General features: G+C 47.1%; 2 pseudogenes across 2 annotated transcripts in view; both read left to right on the top strand.

Annotated features, from left to right (window-relative positions):
- The window catches only part of LOC311529440 (olfactory receptor 6F1-like), a 206598-nt pseudogene that overhangs the window by 140890 nt on the left and 52836 nt on the right, over positions 1 to 12872 (top strand). The window lies entirely within an intron of this gene.
- LOC311529405 (olfactory receptor 9S13-like) lies at positions 7088 to 8021 on the top strand (annotated as a pseudogene). The gene has a single exon. The product of its transcript is annotated as an olfactory receptor 9S13-like (transcript).

Genomic DNA, 12872 nt, shown 5'->3' with positions numbered 1-12872 from the left:
GATGACTACAGACAGACCCAGACCCTTTGTTTCTCTCCCTCCTCCCAGCTTTTGAAAGTATCTTGTCTCCTCATTGGTCATTTTGGTCAGGTGCCAGCAAGGTTACCTTTAGCTTCTTAACCCTTTACAGGTGAGAGGAGCTTTCCCCTGGCCAGGAGGGATTTCAAAGGGGTTTACCCTTCCCTTTATATTTATGACACGCCCCCCAAATCTCAGCTAGGGTGAAACACTGGCTGGGATTTCTTCCTGGAGCTCTAGGAAAAACAGAGTTAATAAGAAACATGCATCTCTAAATATACTACCAAGTACATAAAAACTAACAATATTTTCCACATCTCAAGGACGATTTTAACCAGTTGATTCTGGGAAACTTTCACGGGAGAGTGCATCAGCCACTTTGTTAGAAGCTCCTGAGATGTGTTGGATGTCGAAATCAAAATCTTGGAGAGCTAAACTCCACCGAAGAATTTTTTGTTAGTTTCCTTGACGGTGTGAAGCCACTTCAGTGCAGCATGGTCGGTTTGCAGGTGGAAACGCCGTCCCCAAACATATGGGCGTAGCTTTTCCAGAGCATAGACAATGGCGTAACATTCTTTTTCAGTGACTGACCAGTTGCTTTCCCTCTCAGACAGTTTTTTGCTGAGAAACAATACAGGGTGGAATTCTTGATCAGGTCCTTTCTGCATTAAAACTGCTCCCACACCACGCTCGGACTCATCTGTGGTTACTAGGAACGGTTTGTCAAAGTCTGGGGCCCTTAGTACAGGGTCAGACATGAGTGTCGCTTTAAGCTTGTTAAAGGCCTTCTGACACTTTTCGGTCCACTGAACAGCATTTGGCTGTTTCTTTTTGGTTAGGTCTGTCAGTGGGGCAGCGATTTGGCTGTAGTGCGGTACAAATCGTCTGTAATAACCGGCCAAGCCTAAGAAGGATTGAACCTGTTTCTTTGACTTTGGGACAGGCCACTTTTGGATAGCATCCACTTTGGCCTATAGGGGGCTGATAGTTCCTTGACCCACCTGGTGTCCAAGGTAAGTCACTCTGTTTAGGCCTATTTGACACTTCTTAGCCTTAACAGTTAGTCCTGCCTCCCTTATGCGCTCAAGGACTTTTTGTAGATGTTCCAGGTGGTCTGCCCAGGAATCCGAAAATATGGCCACATCGTCAAGGTAGGCGACTGCATATTCTCCTAATCCCACTAGGAGACCATCTACAAGTCTTTGGAAAGTGGCGGATGCATTTCGCAGCCCGAAAGGGAGTACATTAAATTCATACAGCCCGAGATGTGTGATGAAGGCTGACCTTTCCTTGGCAGATTCATCTAGCAGTACCTGCCAGTACCCCTTGGTTAAGTCCAAGGTAGAGATGAACTGGGCCCGTCCCAGTTTCTCTAATAGTTCATCTGTGCGTGGCATTGGATAGTTGTCTGGGCGAGTTACAGCATTTAGCTTACGGTAGTCCACGCAAAAACGTATTTCCCCATCTGGTTTGGGAACTAGAACCACTGGAGATGCCCATGCACTTTCAGAGGGGCGGATTACACCCATCTGTAACATATCCTGGATCTCCCGTTCTATAGCAGTTTTAGCTTGAGGAGACACCCGGTAAGGGTGGACCCTAATTGGGTGAGCATTACCTGTGTCAATGGAGTGGTATGCCCGTTCAGTCAGGCCTGGGGTGGCTGAGAACGTTGGCGCGTAGCTAGTGCACAGCTCCTGGATCTGCTGTCGCTGCATACGCCCAAGGGTCATGGAGAGGTTCACCTCTTCCACACCACCAGCACATTTCCCTTCGTAGTTGACACCTTCAGGCCACTCAGCGTCGTCTCCTCCCTGGGCTGTAAACTGACAAACCTTTAATTCTCTGGAATAAAAGGGCTTTAGAGAATTAATATGGTACACCTTAGGCTTTTGGTTGGAGGTGGGGAATGCTATGAGATAATTAACAGCTCCCAGGCGCTCCTGGACCATGAATGGCCCTTCCCACGATGCTTCCATTTTATGGGCCTGGAGCGCCTTTAAGACCATGACCTGGTCTCCTACTTTGAAGGAACGCTCTCTGGCATGTTTATCATACCAGGCTTTTTGCTCTTTTTGAGCATCCTGTAAGTTTCCTCTAGCAAGGGCTAAAGAGGTTCGGAGGGTGTTTTGTAGGTTGGTTACAAAGTCCAGAATGTTAGTTCCTGGAGAAGGTGTAAATCCCTCCCATTGCTGCTTCACCAACTGCAATGGCCCCTTAACCTCATGGCCATATACAAGTTCAAATGGGGAAAACCCTAAACTGGGATGTGGTACAGCTCTGTAGGCAAAGAGCAACTGCTGCAACACTAGGTCCCAATCATTGGAGTGCTCATTTACAAATTTACGTATCATGGCCCCCAAAGTTCCATTAAACTTCTCCACCATGCCATTTGTTTGATGGTGGTAAGGAGTGGCAACCAAGTGATTTACCCCATGAGCTTCCCAAAGGTTTTTCATAGTTCCTGCCAGGAAATTAGTCCCTGCATCTGTGAGGATGTCGGAGGGCCAACCTACCCTGGCAAAAATGTCTGCTAGTGCCTGGCACACACTTTTAGCCCTGGTGTTGCTTAGAGCTACTGCTTCCGGCCATCGGGTGGCAAAATCCATGAAAGTCAGTATGTACTGCTTTCCTCTGGGTGTCCTTTTCGGAAAAGGACCCAGAATATCCACAGCTACTCGCTGTAATGGAACTTCAATGATGGGGAGTGGCTGGAGAGGGGCTTTGACCTGGTCTTGGGGTTTTCCCACTCTTTGGCACACCTCACAAGACTGGACAGAGGTAGAAACATCCTTGCCCATTCCCTCCCAGTGGAATGACCCCCCCAAACGGTCTTTGGTCCTGTTCACCCCAGCATGGCCACTAGGGTGATCATGGGCTAAGCTCAAGAGCTTGGCCCGGTATTTAGTTGGAACTACCAACTGTCTCTGAGGATGCCAGTCTTCCTGGTGTCCACCAGAAAGAGTTTCCTTGTATAAAAGTCCTCTTTCTACAACAAACCTGGATCGATTAGAAGAGCTGAGAGGCGGTGGGCTGCTCCGTGCCGCCGTCCAAGCTCTCTGGAGGCTTTCATCTGCTTCCTGTTCGGTCTGGAACTGTTCCCTTGATGCTGGGGACATCAGTTCCTCATTGGATTGTGGACCTAGGCTTGGTCCCTCTGGAAGCGATATAGGGGATGGAGCTGTTTCTGTTGACTGTGAACCGCTCTCCGCTGGTGCACAATGTTGGGATTCAGGCTCCGGCTGAGCCTCTTGTGTAGGGTTATCGGCTGCTGCCAGTTCAGGTTCGGTGGGGCCCTCTGGTGTTGAGGTTGCAAGTACTGGATTCAGTGCTGGCACGGGGTCTGGTGTTGGTTGTTTGGCTGGTTCCGGTTCTGGGACTGGTTCCGTTTGGGTCTCTGGGACTGGATCCACTACTGCTGTTGTAGACATTGGCCTGGGGTCTGGGTCCATCACCTCTGACTGGGTCCTGATAGAAGTTTCCGGAACAGAGCTAGGCCTCACGGCTTGTTTAGCCTGGCTGCGGGTGACCATTCCCACCCTCTTGGCCTGCTTCACATGATTGGCCAAGTCTTCCCCCAACAGCATGGGGATGGGATAATCATCATAGACTGCAAAAGTCCACATTCCTGACCAGCCCTTGTACTGGACAGGCAACTTGGCTGTAGGCAAATTGAAAGAGTTGGACTTGAAGGGTTGAATCGTCACTTGGATCTCTGGGTTGATTAAATTGGGGTCCACTAAGGAAGCATGGATAGCTGACACTTGTGCTCCGGTGTCCCTCCACGCGGTGACCTTCTTCCCGCCCACACTCACAGTTTCCCTCCGCTCCAAGGGTATCTGGGAGGTATCTGGGCCTGTGGACCTCTGGTGTGATTCCGGTGCAATGAACTGTAATCTGTTGGGGTTCTTGGGGCAGTTGGCCTTTACATGCCCCAGCTCGTTACACTTAAAACATCGTCCAGCTGACGGGTCACTGGGGCGAGGAGGGTTGCTGGAGAACGGGGTGGTGGGACGATAAGGGGTCTGGAGGGTTCTTTGGGAGGTAGGTGGGGCTTTGGGCGGCCCCCGGTAATAGGGTGTGGTCTGGGGTGGTCCCTTCTGGTCTCCGCTCCAACTGCGACCAGTTTTCTTCTTCTCTGCCACCTCCACCCATCTGGCTCTAATCTCTCCTGCCTCAATTACAGTTTTGGGTTTCCCATCTAGGATGTATCTTTCTATTTCCTCAGGAACACCCTCTAAGAATTGTTCCATTTGCATTAGAAAGGGCAAATTTACTGGAGATTCAACACTTGCTCCTGATATCCAGGCATCCCAATGTTTCACAATGTGGTAGGCATGTCGGGTAAATGACATGTCTGGTTTCCACCTTAGGGCTCTGAACCTCCGACGAGACTGCTCGGGTGTTATCCCCATTCTGACTCTTGCCTTGGATTTAAACAGTTCATACTTGTTCATGTGTTCTTTAGGCATTTCAGCTGCCACCTCAGCTAAGGGTCCACTGAGCTGCGGCCTCAGCTCTACCATGTATTGGTCAGTAGAGATGTTGTACCCAAGGCAGGCCCTTTCGAAGTTTTCTAGGAAGGCCTCAGTATCATCGCCTGCCTTGTAGGTGGGGAACTTTCTGGGATGGGAAGTGGTACTTGGAGAAGGATTACTAGGGTTTGTTGGGATATTCTGCTGAGCCTTTATCTTCTCCATCTCCTCCACATACTTCCTCTCTTTTTCCTACTCCTCCAGTTCTTTGTCCCTCGCTTCCATAGCTCTCCTGTGAGCAGCCGCTTGGTGTTGTTCTACCTCCCTTTCTTGTTCCTTCTTCAGCTGCATGAGTTCTATCTGTCTTTCATGTTCCCTTTGTCTTTCCTCAGCCTGAAATGTGGCTAATTCGAGCTGTAGTTGAGCCGCGGATTTTGCCATTCTAACAATTATTTGGGGGCAGTCATTTGACTTGTGTTCTACAGGAGATCAGGCTAGATGGTTACAGTGGTCCCTTCTGCCCTTGGAATCTGGGAATCTATTACATTAAATAACCCTCTACTGTAACAAAACCACCGAGATTCACAGATTTCAAGGCCAGAATGGACCATTTGATCTTCTAACCTGACCTCCTGTATAATGCCAGCCAGAGAATTTCACCCTGTTAACCCTGGTCTGTGCCCAAAAACTTGTGTTTTATTAAAGCATTTTCGAGAAAGGCACTCTGTCTTTATTTAGACAGATGCCACCATTCCCCTTGGTGCTTCGTCCCGATGATTAAGCACTCTCTCACTGTCAAAAGTGTGTGGCTGATTTTTAACTTGAATTTCTCTGGTTTCTCTTTGAGACACTGGCTCTTGTTATGCTTTTCTCTGCAAAAATATAGATGCCTTTAATATCCAGAATATTCTCTCTGGGCTTATACTCTGTGATCAAGTCACCTCACCACACACACACACATACTCTCTCTCTCTCTCTCTCTCTCTCTCTTCTTTTTGGTAAGATAACCAGATTGTGTTCTCTACGTCTGGCGCACACAGACATTTCTTCCAGCTCTGAAATGTTTTTTGTCGTTCTTTTTTGCCATGTCTCCAACTTTTCAACATGAATTGAGGGTAACTGTGGGGGTCACGAACTCTTAGTGTGATGTCGCCAAAAAGGTTAATGACCTCTGCTACCAGGGGTTTACAGACATGATCAAATCATCTCTTAACTTTCTCTCGAATAAACTAAATACACTGGTCTCCCTTATTATTTCACAGTGAAACCTGAAATCAATCTTTTATCTCTTCTCTGCACCATTTTCATTTTTTAAAAAATATCCTTTTTAAAGTATGCACCAGATGCAGATATTAGAGGTCTCTCCAGTGCCATATACAGAGGTAATTAACTTCCCTATTCAGAGCTAGCCATTGAATACAACCTCCTATTTACCGTGTTCACAACAGCAAATTCATTAATCACTCTGAGGTCTTTTAGGAGAGATGTTGGACTGGGCAGCTTGGAGCTGAAATGGAGGAAAGACAGAATTCAAGGATAAAATCGAAAGATTTTGCCTCTCATAAGACCCTCCAGGACTTGGCAGAGACTGAGAATTGCTAGCTCAGTCGCTTCAATGGGATTTGGCCACCAGTGGAAGACACAGCTTTGATAATGTAGTCTGATGCAGAATTAACTCGTAAGTGGAACCAGAGAACTGCAGTAATTTCTCCATCATCACAGAATTACCCAAATATCATTAGGTGTTGTCTGGGATTCCAGTGACCAAACCCCAGCTACCTTTCCTCTCATGGAACAGATTCTTATCTGTGGTGACAATCTGTAAATGCGCTTACAATTTTAAGCATAATACAGTTGAAAAGAAAAAATCCACTGCTAACAGTAAGACTGGGAATAAGGTGTTCCATGATGTGAGTAAGGAATCCAGTATATGTAATTACTGTCAAAATAGCTTTTAGCTTAAAGAAAATACCTACTCCTAAATTTCTTACTAAGACTTTACTCCATTCTTATTCAGGCAAAAATCCCTTTAATTTGACCTGGATTAAGACAGACAATATTCTATCTAAAGGTAAAAGCTCTCAAATGGAACCCCTGCAATATTCCAGGAAAAGAAATTATGAAGAAATAATTCATGTATATATTCATCCATAGACTGATAAAATTCATATTTAAGGCACCAATTCTTCCACCCTTTTTATAAATCAGTGGGATTACTCAGGGAAGGAGAGATTCTATCATCATGCCTTGTATTACAACCATACAGAAAAGTTGATTAAAAATTGGCTAGAATCTCAAAAAGATTCACCTCCCAAAATAAATACATAAATAAACTCCAATTTTATTATGAATTGGTTGAACTTGGATTACTAGGTCTTGATCTTCTTACAGTGAAGCCAAAGGCTGTTTTGCCATCAAGTTCATCTCTCAAGGCTGGGATTGCCACAGAACGGCAGTGAATTAAGGAGTCAGCTGACTAATTCTGAAAATCACTCCAAAGGTACGTTTCTATCCCTCCCCATGGGATCTGAGCACTTCCAAAACATTCATGAATGTATCTTCTCAACATCCTCTGGGATACGGAATTTCAGGTGATGGAGACAGCGAGAGAGGACAACTGCACAGCATTGACAGAATTCATCCTGCTAGGGTTTGGAAGTGGTCCAGCACCTCACATCGTCCCCTTTGTGGTGTTTCTGGTGATTTACATTACCACCGTGCTTGGGAATGCCAGCATGATCCTCCTCATTAGAGCCAACTCTCGCCTGCACATGCCCATGTACTTCTTCCTCATGAACCTGTCAGTCTTAGACCTCTGCTTCACCTCCACCATCGCCCCCATAGCCATGGTGAGCTTCCTAGCAGGGAGAAAAGCCATTTCCTACAATGGATGTGCCACCCAATTCTTCTTCTTTTCTGTCTTCCTCACTGTTGAAGCGTTCCCGCTGGCAGCCATGGCGCATGATCGGTACACTGCCATCTGCAACCCACTCTTGTACCCTGTAATCATGTCCAAGTGGGTTTGTGTTCAGCTGGTGGCGGGGTCATATTTTGGTGGCTGCGTGAACTCCAAGGTGCAGACTGGCTTCACCTTTTCACTGCACTATTGTGGATTGAATGAGATTGATCATTTCTTTTGTGACGGCCCTCCCCTGATTAATGTCGTCACCAGTGATACGTATGTCAATAACCTGGTGATGTTTACCTTATTTGGCCTTGTCATAGGGAGAACCTCCCTGTTTGTGCTCATCTCCTATGCTTATATCATCTCCACCATCCTCAGGATTCGCTCTGCTGAGGGCAGACACAAACACCTCTCATATAATAGCAGTGAGTTTATTTTATGGGTCCACAGCTTTCATGTATGCACAGCCCACCTAGTTAACTTCTCTGTACCCAAGGAAAGCGGTGTCTGTGTTTTACACCTTTGTCATCCCCATGATGAATCCCCTCATCTACAGTCTAAGGAACAAAGAGGTGAAAGAAGCTTGGGGCAGAACTATGGGGAAGAAATCTTTGAAAAGTTGAACCTTGCTTATGAACATAGAGACCAGATCTGCCTGTGCAGGGCTTTTGTGAACTTCTGAAATGTGAACAAAAAAACAACAAGAAGAAATACAAATTTCTGACAAAATATGTAATTGCTTTTCTTTGTCATTTTTCTCCAGCTATAAACTAATGAATATTTGGGATCAGTGTATGAATGGTGGGGGGGACAACACGGGAGAGTAGGGGACTACCTCAAAATATCTATCTAGCCATCTAAGCTGTGGAACTCATTACCACTGGATATTATGTAATCAAATAAATTTGCAGAATTCTAAAATGGCTTCATTGTTTATAGGGACCTCCTCCTTTGGGGTATGAACCAACTGTTACTCTCTCATTTAGGAAGAATTTTTCTCCATGATTCAGATTATAATACTGTTGTCTTTGAAACAGCTGACACTGGGCACTACTGGAGATAGGATGATGATGCATGGCAATTCTTCTGCTCCTATAACATTCCAGATCATTGACTATACAACATATTTGTGACAATAAAGTATTTCCATATTTATTTGTATATTTCCGTATATTGATAATAGGAATTACCTCAGTCCAAATCATTGGGTAATATAAATTTGGTTTAGCCAATCTGACTTCAGTGGAGCTACATGGATTTAAGCCTGCTCAGAATCTGGCCCTTGAAGTATCTCTGATGTCATGGTGAGGTAGCTGTTGGAAAATGGTGAAAAATGTGACATCTGTATCAGGTAATGGAAACAGATAGAGTCTATGTTAGACTGGTTCATCTATGTGCAATACTCCTGTGTTGTGTCTGTAACACACCTCAGTAAAGTCAGTGGTTTTGATTCAAATCTCATTCCTATCAATGTAAATCAGGAGTATTCACTCATCCTGGTATAGATCACTAGTAGCTGCGTTTATACCACTGGGCTTGGTTCCACTATCACACACCCTGGTGTAAATCATTAGTAACTCCGTTGCAGCCAGTGGTGCTCATTCTCTTCTCACTCTCCCAAGTGTAAGTCTAGAGAAAATCTGCTGGTGCCAAGGGGATGGATTTTCCTTTCATCTGCTCATTGTAAAACCAGAGTAACTCCACTGATATCAATGTAGTTGCATTGTTGTAAAACTTGCATAAATGAAGGAAAGGTCAAGACCATTCTCTCCACATTTAAAGTTTCATTAACTTAGTAAAAGAATCACATCAAAACCCGCTTCCTGTTTCTTTTGGAGGTGAAATGGACACAACAATGGCCCAATTCTGCAGGCTTTTTAGAGGATAAAATCTCTTTGAACTCAGATGAGATTTAGGTGGACTATAGGTCGCTGTATCAGACTCACTCTGATCATTTACCATGGAAATCCCAGGATCTTAATCACTGAATATCAGTCTCCTGTAAATATGGTGAATGAGTCTCAGAATGTACCAATTTTAAAACATAAAAATAAAATTATAAAGGGACATACATTCTGTCTGTTTTCAATGTGTAAATGACAGCCTCTCTACATTGTTGTGTGGAAAAGCTGAAACTTTCTTTCTTTTAACACGGGGACAGATTTTAAAGTTATTTTAAATTCCAGTGGGAGTTAGGCACTTGAATATATTGAAAATCTGGCCCTTACTCATTTGAGTAGTCTTCTTGAGCCAGATTTATTCTGACACCTAGTGGGATTCTCAACAGTATCTTGGCACCTAACACCCATTGTAATCATTCAGTGTTAGGTGCCTATGGAATAGATGCACAAAGGGACTTTGGCATCCAACTGCCAATTTAGGGGCCTAAATCCCACCCGCTGGGATTCACAAAATCCCTGCTCAGCTGCTATCAAACCCAGCAGGGCTGGATGAACCTTTTGTGGGCCCAGTGCCAAACTTTTTTGTGGTTCCCCATGGGAGCAATGGAGCATGGCCTGGGGAGGTCAGTCCCCAGAGTGTGGGGCCAGCCAGGGGCAATGAGTCATGGCATGGCAGGGGCAGCCCAGCTCTACCCAGCCCAGGGCAAGGGCACTATTTACAAACCAGCAGTTGCCAGACACACAGTGGCCCACCTGGCCTTGTGCTGCCAGCATGCCCCTTCCCCTTGGGGAGTGGACCCATGCCATGCCACAAAGCCCCCCCCACCCAACATCCTCCTGACTCCCTATGTCTAGAGCCCCCCCAGATCCACTGTGCTCAGCACCCACCCCAAACCTCTCCACAAATGCACAGCGCCCTGCACAACACCATCCCTGCCCAGCGCCCCCCTACCCAAAACCTCACCACAACTGCCCAGCACCCAACACAGAACCCCCAGTTCCCAGTGCCCCAACATACACATCTTCCCTACCCCCTCACAGCCCAGCACTGCCCCCACAAGCTCCCTGCACTGTCCCATTCCCCCACCCCTGGGCTGATACAGGCCAGGCTGCACCAGTCCCAGGCAGTTCAGCTCCGGGGAGACAGGCAGGGCCCCACAGGTGGTGGGAAGCAGAGACTGCCCAGAGCGGGAGGTGCACTGGGGTGCGGCCAGGGGGCAGAGAGGAGCAGGGGGTAGGGCTGAGGAGGCAGCGGGGGGCAGGCCAAGAGGAGCGAGTGGGCGGGGGGAGCCAGTGGGGTCTCAGGGCGCAGTGCAAGCGGAGCAGGCCGGGGCCCCTTCTGAGCATGGGCCTGGCTCCGTGGAGCAACTGCAGCCATTGTAAACCCAGGACTGGAATCCAGTAGCTACCTAAACTAACTTGTCACCTAAGTTTTTGCAGTAAAAGCTCCCTGGGCGCCTATGTTTCTGCTTTTAGGCATGACACAGGCACTGGCCTTTTCTTCCCCCCAGTGGGTACTCCACTGCTGCTCTGCCCGAGGCCCTGCTCCGCCTCTTCCCCGCAAGGCCCTGCCTTCACTCTGACTCTTCCTGCCCCTACTCTGCCCTCTCCCTCGAGACTCCCCACCCGCGGCCTGTGAGCCTGCTGCTCATGACTCTCTGCCTCCCCCGAGCGCCTCCCGCCAGCCACTCACTGCTCCTCTGGCCACCCCAGGGCCTGCTGAACAGCTGATCGGAGGCCAGCCCTGGGGCCCGGAAGCACTGTAGCCGGTGGGTGCTGAGCACTCCCTATTTTTTTCCATGGGTGCTTGAGCCCTGGTGCACCCACGGAGTCAGCACTCATGTGGCCAATGCACTACTGCTTCCCTCTAGATGTCTGGACACGTAAGCCTCAGAGTGATGCACGGACCAAGGGAATTCGGGCCTAACTCGCCTGAAGGTCCCCACGTGGTAAATGTGCTCAGAGGGGGAGAAGTGATTTGAACAGGGATCTGCCACCTCTCAGGTGAGTGCCCTTACCCCTGGGTTATGGGATACTCAGATATGGGGCTCCCTCAATCCCGGATTTAGGCAGCGAACCCCTGAGCATCAGCATCTCCCATTGGCTGGGACCCACCTAGCATGCTGACTTTTGTCAATGCCATTCTAAGGCACCTAGCTCTCTCTGCTCCTTGCACAGGGAGCCTGGGCACCTAACTCAGGCTTTGTGAATCCCAGTAATTTTCTAGGCACTTAAAACTGAGCTGCGATGACACTGAGCTGTGCGAAGCCTAAATTCCTTTGTGAATGTGGCCCGTGGTGCCATTGAAAATCCCTCTGCATGCTGCATATCCATTTTCATCAGCACGATTGTGAAAGTCAGTAACTGCTAACAATGACACTAAGATATTGTTCAGGGGTATAATGTTAAGGGGATAACAATTGGTCTTTTACTTTATGGAGGGGGATTACGAGCATGTGACTTTACATTTGATAATCAGTTTGCTGACTGGGCACAATCATGGTGCCACTGAAATCAATGGGAGTTCTACTGCTGATTCCAATGGGAAGGAGAACATATTGCTGACCAAATGTTGACACTGGCTATTGTCCTCACATGTGCCAACTCCATGCTCTACTCTCTGAGCCAAGAGATAGTGGGACAGATTCTGATCTCATGGCCTGATCCAAAGGCCATTGAAATCAATGGGAGTCCTTCCATTGACTTCAAAGGACATGGGATCAGGTCCTCACTCTCACACAAGGGGTCCGGCTGGTGGAAACCAGCAGAGGTCCACTGAAGTCAGTGACTCAGTGGAGGTGTGATGATCTACACTAGCTTCATATCTGGCCCACTGATGGCAAAGGGGATGATTTACACCAGCTAGGTATCTGGCTTCATTGACCACAGTGGAGCTACGACTGCTTCACACCAACTGGGGTTTCAGTGAGTTGAGCTCAATGGATCTTTTCCAACTGACACCAGCTGGGGTATCTGGGGTTTTGACTGAAGTCAATGGAATGACTATCAGCTTCGCGTGGAGCTGAACTGGGCCTCTTAATGAGAGACATTTTGTGGATCTTTTCCCTTAAGCATCATAATCTATTCTGTCCCATTTGATTTGATACAATTCTGTTTAGGTGCTTACTAAAGTCCCTCCAGGTGCCTATCTGCCTCTTTAGGTGCCAAAATACCTTTGAAAATATGCCCCTAAGTGACTTGGGAGCCTAAGTCCCATAGTTTATTTCTCTGAGACTTTTACATTAGCATCCACTGAAAGGAGTACATACAGTTTGACAATGTTCAGAGGAAAGGGTAAGCAACCATGCAAAGTAGAATCAAGAGGCTGGTTTTCTTCACATAGGGGTGGCTGTCAGCTGTCCCTGCCAATGCATCTCCAGGGTTCAAAGTTATCGTATTAGCAATGACTATAGATTCCACTTACATTCAGGGTCTCATTTTACCAGATGCTGCACAATACATGGTCAGAAAAAGTCTGTGCTCCCAAAAAAGTCAGCATGTAAACAGATAGAGCCAGAGAAACGAAGTATCAATATCCACATTTTACAGATGAGGACCTGAGAAACAGTGGGA

The sequence above is a fragment of the Lepidochelys olivacea genome, assembly GCF_965140295.1.
Source record: "Lepidochelys olivacea isolate rLepOli2 genome assembly, chromosome: 13".
NCBI classification, from domain to species: Eukaryota; Metazoa; Chordata; order Testudines; family Cheloniidae; genus Lepidochelys; species Lepidochelys olivacea.
The sequence above is the reverse complement of the archived record's forward strand: the minus strand, read 5'-3'. Positions and strand labels throughout refer to the sequence as shown.